Consider the following 15000-nt stretch of genomic DNA (forward strand, 5'->3'; position numbering starts at 1 on the left):
AACTCTTTTCTTTTCTCTTTTCTCCCCCATTTTTCGTTTTCATTTTCTCCTTTTCCTTTTTTTCCCCTTTTCCTTTTTCCCCCTTTTCCTCCCTCCCCTCTTTTTTCTTGTTATCTTGCTCTTTTTCTTTGTCCTGTCTGCATGTGTCTGATTCTAAAGGTGTGTGTGTCTGTGTGTGCTTTTATCAGTTTTGTCATTGGACGCTCTATTTAACAAACATATGTACTGGAGCCATACCAACTCGCTGTTATCACACACTCATACAAAACAACAACAAGAACAGCAGCAACTAATTAAACCATCAAAAATAGGAGGAAAACAGCAAACAATTCAGGAGTGGCTGTGTGGTAAGTAGCTTGTTTACCAACCACATGGTTCTGGGTTCAGTTCCACTGCGTGGCACCTTGGACAAGTGTCTTCTACTACAGCCTCGGGCCGACCAAAGCCTTGTGAGTGGATTTGGTAGACGGAAACTGAAAGAAGACTATATATATATAAATATATATATATATATATATATACATATAGTCGTGTGTGTGTGTGTTTGTGTGTCTGTGTTTGTCCCCCCAGCATCGCTTGACAACTGATGCTGGTGTGTTTACGTCCCCGTAACTTAGCGGTTCGGCAAAAGCGACCGATAGAATAGGTACTAGGCTTACAAAGAATAAGTCCTGGGGTCGATTTGCTCGACTAAAGGCAGTGCTCCAGCATGGCCACAGTCAAATGACTGAAACAAGTAAAAGAATAAAAGAGAAAAGACGATTGCTATCGTTGTTATGAAAGCGAGGGCAGCGAAATGGCTGAATCGGTAACACGCCGGACAAACTGCTTAGTAGCACTCCTTCGGTCTGTATGTTCTGAGTTCAAATTCCGCCGAGATCGGCTTTGCCTTTTATCCTTTCGAGGTCGATGAAGTAAGTTCCAGTTGATCACTAGGATCACTTTTATCTTCCTCCTCCGATTTTGCTGGCTTTGTGCCAAAATTTGAACTCTATTTCGATACAACAGAATATCTTTTAATTGCTGTTTTTGTTTCTCGATTCTGCAGATAAGAGACGAAATATTGAATCCTTAATTGGTTCTCCTCTAACCCCTTGATTCCGCCATCTTTTCTCGCTAAATTAAACTGAATTGATTTATAAAATATGTAAAAAAATTAACCGAAATTCGTGTTTCCCAACATTAAATGAAGGTGCGTGGCCCAGAGGTTAGGGTGTTACCCATACGATTATGAGATCATGATTTCGATTCCCCAGACCGGGTAGTATGTTGTGCTTTTGAGCAAAGAATTTTGTGTCGCTCCAGTCCACTCAGCTGTAAATGCGATCCAACATTTTCTGGGAAGTAAACCCGGAAACGGACCGGCGTTCCGTTTAGTGAGCGGCAGTGTTGTAATCTCAGCCGCTTATTCTCCATGGAAACCAGGTTACGGTCCGGCCTTATAAGCCTTGGCGTTCGTGACAGACTACGCTGTAGAGAGAACTGCCTTTACATACGAGGAATTTTATCGATGAATATCGAATCCTCAGTTGGTTTCCAATCACAGATCAACTCCACTGTCTGCTCTCGCAGAACTAAATAATTTGTAAACTTTGTGAATTAACCAAAAACTCAACGTCTCAGATCCGTCTGTTTACCTTTAACTTAGGGAACGTGGCCACAGAAATTGTATGGAAGAGGTCTCATCGATAATATCAATTGCTATATTTGATTCATATTTCTTTTATCGATTTGGAACAATGAAAGATAAAATGGATTCCGGCGGGATTTTAACGAAAAAGGCCATAAATACCGAAAGATATTTCATTTACTTGGTTGCTCCACCATTTCACCGCCCTTTAATAATCATGATGATGATGTCGGTGTTAACTATCGCCAATAACGACACTCTTACGTGGTTGCTATGCTTGTTAGATATAGCAGTTAAATCTCCCTCATGATCTCCAGTCTTGATGTGGAATAATGCATTCCTAGATACACAATGACAAAGAGAAAGATTGGGAGGTCATGAATGGAGTGACTGATCACAGGTGTACTCAGTCGGAGCTGAACTAAAACTAGGCTGTTACTCGATCACATGATTCTGGGTTCAGTTCCACTGCGTGGAGACTTGGGCAAGTAGCTCTTACTAAAGCCTCGAGCCGACCAAAGCCTTGTGAGTGCATTTGGTAGACAGAAACTGAAAGAAGTCCGCCATATATATATATATATATATATTATATATATATCAGGTTGGTGTAAAAGTAATGTACGATTTAAAGATCAAAGTTAAAAACGGATCAGCCAATGACTATGGAAATATGTATTCCTTAACATACTCTCCGTTGCTTTCAGTGGCCTCATTCCATCTTTCAACAATCTTTATAACTGTCTCGCTTGTAAAATTCTGTAGGTTTAGAAATATGAATACAACCCATTCACAATCTCTTGTTGTTAACCTAAGACAAATCAAAATCGTTCTGTAGTCTTCGGAACAAATGGTAATCAGAAGGAGCAAGGTGAGGAGAATATGAAGGATGAGGCAGTATTTGCCAACCAAGTTCTTCAAAGAGAGTTTTGGTCAGTTGAGCTGTGTGGGGACGAGCATAATCGTGATGGAAGATAATATTCTTTCTGTTAACCAAGAATGCTCGCTTTTGGCTCAGAACTGTTTTCAAATGACGAAGTTGCTCACAGTAAAGATTAGCATTAATTGTTTGGTTCTTATCCAACAGTTCATAATGGATTACTCCTTTAATATCCCACCATACACTCAACATGATCTTCCTTGGATGAAGTCCTGCTCTCGGTTGTAGAACTGGCCGTCCTCCTCGACTGATCCAAGAACGGCGGCGTTTAACATTAAAGAATCCACTTCTCATCACCTGTAACGAGCCTATCTAAAGATGTTCTTGAAAGTGTCTCAAAAGCAATGATTGAAAACACGTAGCAAGCTGTTGTCGATTCTCTGGAGTCAGCTCGTGAGGGACCCATTTTCCAGCCACTGAAACCTTTCCAATGTGTTTTAGCTGGTGTACCACGGCTGTATGGGCCAAGTTTAACTGTTCTGCAAGTTCCCTAGTGGTAACGGTAGGGTTCTCTGAAACAAGAGCTTCCAACATTTCAGAATCAAGTTTTTATGGACGACCCTCTTTTGGCTCTTCTTTCAAATTGAAATCACGACTTCAGAGATGGGAAAACCACCTCCTGCAACTTCTTTCATTCACTACATCATCCCAAAAACTGCTCTGAATAGATCTTGCTGCCGCACTTGCATTAACACCTTTATGAAACTCGTAGAGTAAAACGTTTCTTATGTGATCTTTAGATGGGACAAACATGGTGGTAAAATTTTCTGAGAATTATGGCAACAAGCTAGCTAATCTGAAAGAAAATAGTACAAATTAGACAGAGAGATATCTTAAAACTATAAGAAGAGATTAAAAAATTGATAAATTCGCTCTGAAACATTTCTTCCAGAAATCGGACATTACTTTTGCACCAACCTGATTTATATATATATATATATATATATATTATATATATATATATTAAAGGCAAAGAAGAAAATATAGATTTAGTGGACAAATATTTGATATTTGTCATCTCTTATACTTGTTTTAGTCATTTGACTGTGGCCATGCTGGAACACCGCCTTTAGTCGAGCAAATCGACTCCAGGACTTATTCTTTGTAAGCCTAGAACTTATTCTATCGGTCTCTTTTGCCAAGCCGCAAAGTTACGGGGACGTAAACACACCAGCATCGGTTGTCAAGCGATACTGGGGGGGACAAACACACACACCCACACACACACATATATATATATATATATATATAAACGACGGACTTATTTCAGTTTCCGTCTATCAAATCCACTCACAAGGCTTTGGTCGGCCCGAGACTATAGTAGAAGACTCTTGCCCAAGGTGCCACGCAGTGCGACTGAACCCCGAACCATGTGGTTGGTAAGCAAGCTACTTACCACACAGCCACTCCTCCATTTTCTTCTTTGCCTTATAGATCCTGGGTAAACTTTTGTTTACCCCCTTGCATACCTATTATTCAATTGCGCTATTGCTCTGCAACAGTAAGCATTTGGATATAAATACATTGGTATACATCCAGTAGTATATAGGATATTTATTATCCCTTAGGTGGTTGTTTATCCTCTAACTCATATTGATGTATATATACATACATATACATGTGTACGTGTTTGTTACCCCACCATCACTTGACTGCTGATGCTGGTGTGTTCGGCAAAAGAGACCGATAGAATAAGTACTAGGCTTACATAGATTAAGTCCTGGGGTCGATTTGTTTGACTAAAATCTCTTAAGATGGTGTTCCAGTATGGCCGCAGTTAAATAACTGAAACAAATAAAGAATATTATATTGTATATATACTATAATATATATATTGTATATTATATAAATATTGTATGTAAAGTGTTATTTTATATAAATATTGTATATATATATATATATATTATAATATACAATATATATATATATATTGTATATATATATATATATTGTATATATATACATATAATACAATATCACACACACATATATATATAAATATTGTATGTAAAGTGTATAGTATATATAAATATTGTATATTATATATATATATTATAATATACAATATATATATATATTGTATATATACATATATATACACACACACACACACACACACACCACACATATATACATATATATATACATACACACACATATATATACATTAATATAGAGAGATATTTGCTTGTTCCAATCCGATCATCCAGTTTCCGTTGCTACGCAAGTTTCTTGCTGAGTACCTTTCTTCAGGCGAGAAAAATACAAAGTTTCATAACTAGAAGGATTTTCACAGTTGGAAACTCTGAGTAACAAACTAGAGTGTGATTCACCAATTTGGAACGAACACACACACAAACAGAGTTTTGCTTAGAATACTTTGGAAAAGACAGAGAGGGAGTGAGAGAGAGAGAAAGAGAGAGAGAGTGAAATAGTTTGATGTTGAGCGATGGGGTGAGGGAGAGGAGACCACCTAGAACCGAATCGGACTCTTTATTCCGTAATATCGTTAGTAAACTTTTAACTCTGTCTGTCTGTTCGGTGTCTGATATGGTTTGAGACAGATTTATTACATAAACTGTTTCCTTTTAATTATATCTGAATGAGGGGCAGGGTGTAGAGATAGGAGGGTCTGGTACTAGGGGGGTGGAGAGAGAAATAGAAGCAAGGAGAGTGTATGTATGTATGTATATGCGGGGTTTCTGTCCAGGCGTATGTATGTGTAGGTTTGATTGATGGCGTGCGGATGTATGTATAAATGCGCTTGCATGTGTGTATGTACTATCAAGTGTTGCATATGTACTAGTGCTATATGTATGTACGTATGTTTGTACTGGTGTGTGTGTGTGTGTGTTATAGTATATGGTGGAGCGTGTTGGCGTATATATGTGTGTGTCGTCTATTTGTTTATATTTGAAAATGAATGAGTGAATGTATCTGTACGGTGTGTATGTGTGTGTGTGTGTGTGTGTGTGTGTGTGTATGTGTGTGTGTGTGTGTGTGTGTTGTTTATGCGTGTCATGTTTAGATATTTAAGAAAGTGAGGCTGAAACGAAAAATAGACGAGAACAGATAAAAACTAGCAGAATGACAGTCATCAATCCATTTCATTGCTTAATTAGCATGCATTGGTAATTAATTTATTGTTTTAATTGTTGTTGTTGTCATTTTACGTCTAGTTTAGTGAGCTGATTGGTTGATTATAAAGTAAGTCTGCTGTGTTGAGTGCAGTGCGCATGCGTCAGTCCCTGGCAGACGACAACTAAGGCGTGTGTGTCGTCCTGTTACAAAACAGATAAACATTTTTTTTTTTTTATTTAAATCCAGTTAAGACAGAAATGGTACGGAATCTTAATCTGACAGTCTCCGGATTGCAGTTTCCTCCAAGTTCATGACTTTTCGGACATTCTCCGAATTTTCATTTCGTTTCTTATCATTTCGTGTGTGGAGGTTGGGAGTCGGGGAGGGTGGTTATACTGCTTTTGTTTGTTCTACGAGCACCTCCACCCCACCCCCACAACACCTCCACCGCTTACTAATCTTCATAACAACAACATAATAATAATAATAATAATAATCCCGTTCATAGTATCGTCGTCATAAGGATATCAACGTAATCGTCGTCGCCGTCGTCGTCATAATAGTCAGGCGTCGCCATCGTCAGAACATCACGAACATCGTCAGTTATCGTGATCGTCACCTTCTTTACAGATGTCATCCTCATTATTCAGCATCATTTTCATCTTTCCCTTCATCATCATCATCACGAAGTAAAAAGCATCTCGTCCCTCAAGGTAGAATTTTCAGCACACATACACACATATATGTATGTATAATTTGAGTGCTTACGTATACATATGTATCTATATATGTATATTATCATATATATATATATATATGTGTGTGTGTGTGTGTGTGTGTATGTACAAGGTGCTATCAAAGTGTTCCCAGACTAGTTATGTTGAATAAAAATAAGTTATTTACCTAAGTTTTAACATCATTTCATTCGAAATCGTCAGCTTTCGCAACAATACACCGGTCCCAGAGTTCTTGCTATTTTCGGAATCCAGCCTGGGAATCGTTCTCCGGAAGCAAGTCGAGGACCTTCTGCGATTCGTTCTGGATCTCGACAACGAGGTTAAAACGGTGACCTTTGAGCTGCATTTTCATTTTGGGGAAGAGATGGAAGTTTGTAGGTGCTAAACCTGGGCAATATGGCGAGTGCAGGAGAGATACCCTGTGGTTTTTGGCGAGAAACTCACGAGTGGGGCGAGTTCGGTGCCAGGATACACTGTCGTTCGTGATGAACCCAAACGATAGGATTACTTGCCGGGACCCATTCGACAGACCAATAACCTCAGCAATGTCGTTGGTTGCCCTCCGACGATCCTCATTTACAAGCTGATGGATTTCCCCCCCTCATTCCCGAGGGTGACGCTCGTGGCAGGTCTTCCAGATCTCTCATCGTCTTCCAGGGAATTCTTCCCCTTTGAAGCGCCCGTGCCATTCGAAACATGGCGTACGACCCATTTCCTCGTCGTCTAAAGCTTACCGAAGCATGCTCAATGTCTCTGTAGCGGACTTCCCAAGTTTAACGCAAAATATTCCACGTTGGCTCTTTGTTTCAACTTCCTGTCTGTGACAAAAATCGCAGACTACAGCAAACACGTGATCACAAACACACAGATTTCACTACTTGCGAAGTCAATACAGCAATGTCGGCACACTGCGTCATGGAGGTCATTGCTAGCTCTCACTGCACATGCAACCGTGTGCTGACATCTGTTGGCGCGCTACAGAACTAGTCCGGGGACGTTTTGATACCGCCTCATGTATGTAAATATGTGTGTGTGATATGTAAATATGTGTATGTATATTTGTCAATATGTTTGTGTGTGTGTGTGGGGGGGGGGGCTATCTACCTACCTATCTCCCAATCTCCGTATGCAACAGAAATCCAACTGCATCACCAAGAGAAATCCATATGTTACACTCAAAGACCGCAACGAGAACTTTAAAACTGGAGGCCAGATTAGCAAGAAATTAAAGAATAAAATCCTCTGTAAATTGAAACACGTCGGAAGACACCAGCCATGTAATAGACTGATGCAAACAAATCGGAAGAGAAACTGGAGAAAATGAATTCAATTCGTTCACATAGATCTTTTTCTTTCCTTACTCAAATCTTCCTTATAGCAATAGTTTACATCTAAGTACACGACTCATTCATTAGAGGAACTCGAATTAATGACCGATGAATAACGCTTATTTTTAACAACAACGGATGTTGGTTGAGAGAAATTAGAGCGACGCATCAATGAGGGAATTAATACTGGACTAAGGTGTCGAGATCGTATGTCTATTTCTCTGACGAGAGATGGGTAACAATTTTAGTGTGGGCCTGTATAGAGACGATGGCCTAATGGTTGTCATGAATTAGTGACCGCACAACAGAAACAGCCAGAAAATCATCTACGCTCACTTCCAAATGCTTAATCTTAAAGAAACCATACAAACCAACCTCATGCCAGAAAACTTCCTGGATACACATGAACGACCTCTTTCAGTTTCCGCCTACCAAATCCACTTACAAGGCTTTGGGCGGGTCGACTCGAGGCTACAGTAAAAGACACCCAAGTGACACGCAGTTGGACTGAGTGAGTAGAAATAGGTATTTCTTCCGGCTCTTTACGTCCTGCGCTCAAATACCGTCGCGATCAGCTTTGCCTTTCATCCTTTCGGGGACAGATAGAATAAGTACCAGTGATTCACTGTGGGGTCAATGTAATCAACTTACGCCTTCCTTAATATTGGTAGCTTTGTGCCACAATTTGAAACCATCACATATATATATATATATATGTGTGTGTGTGTGTGTGTGTGTGTATGTGTGCATACGTATGTATATATGTATGTGTGTGTATAGATGCGTGTGTGTATAGATGTGTATATGTATGTGTGTGTGTGTGTATAGATGCGTGTGTGTATAGATGTGTGTATGTATGTGTGTGTATGTATGTATGTGTGTATGTATATATGTGTATGTATATATGTGTGTATGTATATATGTGTAGATGTGTGCATGTATGTGTGTATGTATGCATGTATGTATATGTATGTGTGTATGTATGTGTGTATGTATGCATGTATGTATATGTATGTGTGTATGTATATATAGTCTGTACAGCTTAGGGTTGATTGGGTTCGCCTTCCTGGAAAAAACCAAAATTCCAGTTTTCAATGGAAGTATCGATGGTGGGGGAAGCTTCCCGATGTCACGTCGCCCTTTAACTTAAAAAAACAACATATTTTGTGTGATGCAATCCATGATACAGGAAGATATGGATTGATAACAGTTTGAACGTCTTTTATGATACGCTTTGCTCGCGTAGGATTGACCCAGGGCTAAACAAATAACTACAACAATCTCCCGGAGTAGATTATGAGACGCATATAAAAGAAAATTGAAGACAGTGAACTGGCAGAACAATTAGCGCGTCGGTCAAACCGCTTAGCGACCTTTCTTCCGGTTCTTTGTGTTGAATGTTCAAATCCCACCATTGTCGACTTTACTTTTGATCAAGTAACGAACTCATCCTCGAATTGTTGACTTCACCCTTTTACTTGTTTCAATCATTTTGACTGCGGCCATGCTGGAGCACTGCCTTTTAGTCGAACAAATCGACCACTTACTCTTTGTAAGCGTAGTACTTATTCTATCGGCTCTTTTGCCAAACCGCTAAGTTACGGGGACGTAAACACCCCAACATCGGTTGTCAAGCGATGGTAGGGCGGGAACAGACTCCCAAACACATACATCCATACATACATACGTTTCCGATGACGGAATATCGCAGAAACAGCTGTAAGACTTTGAATTTTTTTCCTTTGATAATAATAATAATAATAATAATAATGTGTATGACTTGAGACGTCTGCTTTGCCATAACGTTTGTTGTCCTCTTTAACAATTGTCTGTCTGTCTGTCTATACCCACTCACAAGGCTTTGGCCGGCCCGTGGCTATAGTAGAAGACACTTGCCCAAGGTGTTATGCAGTGCGACTGAACCCGGAGCCATGTGATTGGGAGGCAAGCTTCTTCTTTCTTTATTGACCACCAAGGGCTAAACATAGAGGGAACAAACAAGGACAGACAAAGGTATCAAGTCGATTACATCGATCCCAGTGCGTAACTGGTACTTAATTTATCGACCCCGAAAGGATGAAAGGCAAAGTCGACCTCGGCGGAATTTGAACTCAGAACGTAGCGGCAGACGAAATACGGCTACGCATTTCGCCCGGCGTGCTAACGTTTCTGCCAGCTCCCCACAGTCACGCTTGCACCTATGCCAAAATTTACGAAGAATATTACAGAAAAGTAAGGGTTTTCTAAACCGTATTCAATAGCATATGTATTAATGGGATAAGAGAAAGAATTAGAGGACGAATTAGGCTGAACGCAGGTCGTATTTATCAAAGAGAAGGTAAACACCGACGAGGTGGGTGGTGGGGGTGACGAAATGAGATTTACACCATTCGCTAAATATGCAGTTCTTCGAGGACACCCTCCGCCACACACTCCGTTCCACCCACCACCACTGCTACTAACTGAAGCCACCCCACCCCACCGCCGCCGTGTGTCTTGCTCTGGTGCCGTACCTTATCCCATTGTGCCCCGGTGTCGCATGACAACAAATCAACTGCTCTAATTGCCAAGATTAATAAACCTTCTCCTCTTCTCCTTCACCTCTTCCTCATCCTACCAACCTACATCTCTCCTGCTTCCGACACCCAGTCCTACAACAACAACAACAACAGCAGCATCTCAATGTACTATCCTTATGGTCATCATCATCATCGCTATCATCGTCATATTCCTGTTATCTTTCTTAATGTGGCAGAACAGGTGACCATAGCAACGTTGATAATATATTTACTATAATTATTACAAAAACAAACCTTTCGTGTGTGTGTGTGTGTGTGTGTGTGTAGGTGCAGGCGTAGCTGTGTGGTAAGAAGCTTGCTTTCCAACTACATGGTTCCGGGTTCAGTCCCACTGCGTGGACTGCGTGATCAACCGTCTTCTCTATAGCCTCGGCTCAACCAAAGCCTTGTGAGTGGACTTGGTAAACGGAAACTGAAAGAAGCCCGTCGTTTGTCTTTGTACCTGTCTCCCACTACAGCTTGATAACCGGTGCTGGTATGTTTACGTCCCCATAGAATAAGTGCCAGGCTTCAAAAAAGAAAAACACACTGGGACCGGTTCATTAGAATACAAATTCTTCAAGACAATGCTCCATCATGGCCGCAGTCTGACTAAAATAAGTAAAAGAAAAAAGTGACATAGAGGCAGAGGAGTGACTGTATGGTTAAGAACCACATGGTTCTGGGTTCAGTCCTATTGTGTGGCACCTTGGGCAAGTGTCTTCTACTATAGCCTGGGGCCGACCAAAGACTTGTGAGTGGATTTCGTAGACGGAAACTGAAAGAAGCCCGCAGTATATATATATATATATATATATATATATATATATATATATATATATACATATATATATATATAATATATATATATGTGTATGTATATATTTGTGTGTCTGTGTTTGTCCCCCCAACATCGCTTAACAACCGATGTTGGTGTGTTTGAGTTCCCGTAACTTAGCGGCTCGGCAAAAAGTGACCGATAGAATAATTACTAGGCTTACAAAGAATAAGTCCTGGGTTCGATTTGCTCGACTAAAAGTAGTGCTCCAACATGACCGCAGTCAAAATGACAAACAAATAAAAGAGAGAGAGGCACCGACATGGCTGTGTGGTTAAGAAGCTTGCCACGCAATCTCGTGGCTTCGTGTTCGGTCCCACAACGCAGCATTTTGGACAAGTGCCCACCAATGCCGTGTGAGTAAATTTCATAGACGGAAACTGTGTTGAAGCTCGTCACCTGTGTGTCTTTTGATGTCTTGTTTTTGCCCCCACCCCCAGCATTTTGGCAACGCGTGTTGGTTTATTTACGTCCCCCTGTCTTAGCTGTCCACTGGAAGAGACCGTTAAAATAATTACTAGACTTTAAAATAAGTACTCGGGTCGACTTGTTCGACTAAAACTGTTCACGGCGGTGCCCCAGCATGGTTGCAGCCCAATGACTGAATCAAAACACACGCACACACATACACACACACACACACACACACACAGAACGTGAGTAAAACAAAGATGGAAAGAAAGAAAGAGTCGGACAATTAGTTTTGAGCTAATGGTGATAAACGTCAGCGTTACTCCGAGTTATTTCTTTGTGCCCTTTCAGACGACGTGAACACTTAGCTCTGCACGCAACGCTCAACGTAGCAGAAACAGTTGTAAGCTTATGAAAGTGATTATGTAACTCTTGTTTTCAGTTCTAAAAGACCAGCAAATTCGGAGAGGGTGGGGGTTAAGGCCATTACATCAGCTCATCTACAGCAACTACTTATTTTATCGATCTCGAAAGGATGAAAGGCAAAGTCGGACCCGGCGGTTTTAAACTCAGAATGCAAAGTCAGAAGAAATTCCGCTAAGCTTTCTTTCCGGCACGATTACGATTTCACCAGCACATCGCCCTCACCTGGTTATTTATATTGCTTTCAATTCTTGGCACAAGGCCAACAATTATAGGGGTGGTTTTAAGTGGGGATTACATCAACTGGCACTTATTATCGAGCCCGAAAGGATGAAAAGCAAAGTCGACCTCGGCGGAACTTGAACGCAAAGACGGACGAAATGCCGCTACGCATTTTGTCCGGCGTGCTAACTATTCTGCGTGTGTGTGTGTGTGTGTGTGTGTGTGTGTGTGTGTGTGTGTGTGTGTGTGTGTGTGTGTGAATGTTTGTCATTGTAGACGTGGTTCGTATTAGATGTAATATCATGAACATATCTATTCGTATATCTACTACAGACATCGTATCAGATACTTTACTTTTACACTTGTTTCAGTCATTTGACTGTGGCCATGCTGGAGCACCGCCTTATTCTTTGTAAGCCTAGTACTTATTCTATGGGTCTCTTTTGCCAAACCGCTAAGTTACGGGGACGTAAACACACCAGCATCGGGTTTCAAGCGATGTTGGAGGGAAAAACACAGACACACATACATACACACACACGCATATATATACATACAAATATATATATATATATATAATATATATATATATATGACGGGCTTCATTCAGTTTTGGTCGGCCCGAGGCTATAGTAGATGTCACTTGCCCAAGCTGCCACGCAGTGGGACTGAACCCGGAACTATGCGGTTCGTAAGCAAGCTACTTACCACACAGCCACTCCTACGCCTAGATGTGTGTAGAGTCTGTTAAAGGTTTGTTTCTGTCCACAGTGTCTATCTATCAATCCCTTACTTCACTTTACACGACGCCGGATTGAAATAAAAACCACAATTAAGATGTATATTGGTTTAATATAAGTACATGCGTATGTATATACACCCGCGGGTATTTATACGCACAGATATATACATGAGGGTGAATAGGGCGGCGAGCTGGAAGAATCGTTAGCACGCCGGGCGAAATGCGTAGCCGTATTTCGTCTGCCGTTACGTTCTGAGTTCAAATTCCGCCGAGGTCGACTTTACCTTTCATCCTTTCGGGGTCAATAAATTAAGTACCAGTTACGCACTTAATCCGTTTGTCTGTCCTTGTAGGTCCCCTCTGTGTTTAACTCCTTGTGGGTAGTAAAGAAATAGGTATACACATGAGGGTGAATTTGATATCCATCGTTTGTGACCACCCCTCGTTATACGGCAAAGAGTTCCTATTTCATTGGGACCTACATTATGTTTTCACATTCACTTAGGGCACCGCCTTCAAGAATTTTTAGTCGAATGAATTAACCCCCACTTTTTTTTTATTTTTAGCTCGGTACTAATTCTATCGGTCTCTTTTACCGAACCGCTACATTACCAGGACGTAAATACACCAACACCAGTTGACAAGCGGTGGCTGAACACACATACACACACACGTGAAGAACAGGCTTCTTTCAGTTTCCACCTATCAAATCCACTCCCAAAGCTTTGGTTGTCCCGTGGCTTTTGTTGGAGACACCTGCCCCCCAAGGTGCTACAGATTGGGACTGAACCCAGAACCATGCGACTAGGAGTTAATTTTTGGTCTGTCTACCTGTTTGTCTCTCTCTGGCAGAAACGTTAGCACGCCGGGCGAAATGCTTTGCGGTGTTTCGTCTGCCGTTACGTTCTGAGTTCAAATTCCGCCGAGGTCGACTTTGCCTTTCATCCTTTCGGGGTCGATAAATAACGTACCGGTTTCGCACTGGGGTCGATGTAATCGACTTAATCCCATTGTCCGTCCTTGTTTGTCCCCTCTATATTTAGCCCCTTGTGGGCAGTAAAGAAATATATATATCTGTCTGTCTGTCTCTCTACCCTCACCCCACCTCTCTCTCTCTTTCTCCCTCTCTCCCTCTCTCTGTAACTAGCTGTCAATCTACCCTTCTATCTACACGCATATACACATCCACAAACACACGTTCAATATATTGTCCCTCACGCATTCAGACTCTTCTTACCCTCACTTTACCAGCGGAGTTTCCTGTTGGGTGTCACAAACCTTTTAATCAGTATTTAGAATATAACCTCTTTCTTTTTAAACAATCCCATCTTCGCTCATTGTCAAGGTCTTCACTTTAAATTTACTTCCCTCTTTTAAAACCATATTTTAAAAATAAAATCCGCCTGCCCTTATCTTCATGCCGAAAGCCTTTTTTCTTTTATTTATAATTTCAGATTTCATTTTATATAAAATTTATTTATTTCCTGTTTGAAATCATTTCAGGCTTTGCATTATTTATGTAGTACGCCTCTCCCTTTCTCTCTCCCTGTCATTCATATATATATATATATATATATATATATATTATATATATATATATATATGACGTCCCATAGACCCCACTTTCTTTTGTGTCGGGTCTCAGAGTAATTTATAAAGACCTTCAACGATATACTAAATTAGCATAAATTAATACTCCTTCGAGCTAATTTGCTACGCGCACACTAGAGCGCGCGTATATATCAATAGTTGTATGTATGTATTTTATATATAAATATTTATCTTTCTATACATATGTGTGCATATTACCCTCGTCTGTCTGTCTGTCTATCTACAACCAGGGAAGTATCTATGAGAGAGATATGCATGTATGTATAAGACGATGGGTTGACTGGCCGTAACTTCGAAGTCACTGTCAATAGTATTCTTTTTTTTTCTCTTTTACTTGTTTCAGTCATTTGACTGCTGCCATGCTGGAGCACCGCCTTTAGTCGAGCAAATCGACCCCAGGACTTATTCTTTGTAAGCCCAGTACTTATTCTATCAGTCTCTTTTGCCGAACCGCTAAGTGACGGGGACGTAAACACTCCAGC

The sequence above is a fragment of the Octopus sinensis genome, linkage group LG2 (genome assembly GCF_006345805.1).
Source record: "Octopus sinensis linkage group LG2, ASM634580v1, whole genome shotgun sequence".
Taxonomy (NCBI): Eukaryota; Metazoa; Mollusca; class Cephalopoda; order Octopoda; family Octopodidae; genus Octopus; species Octopus sinensis.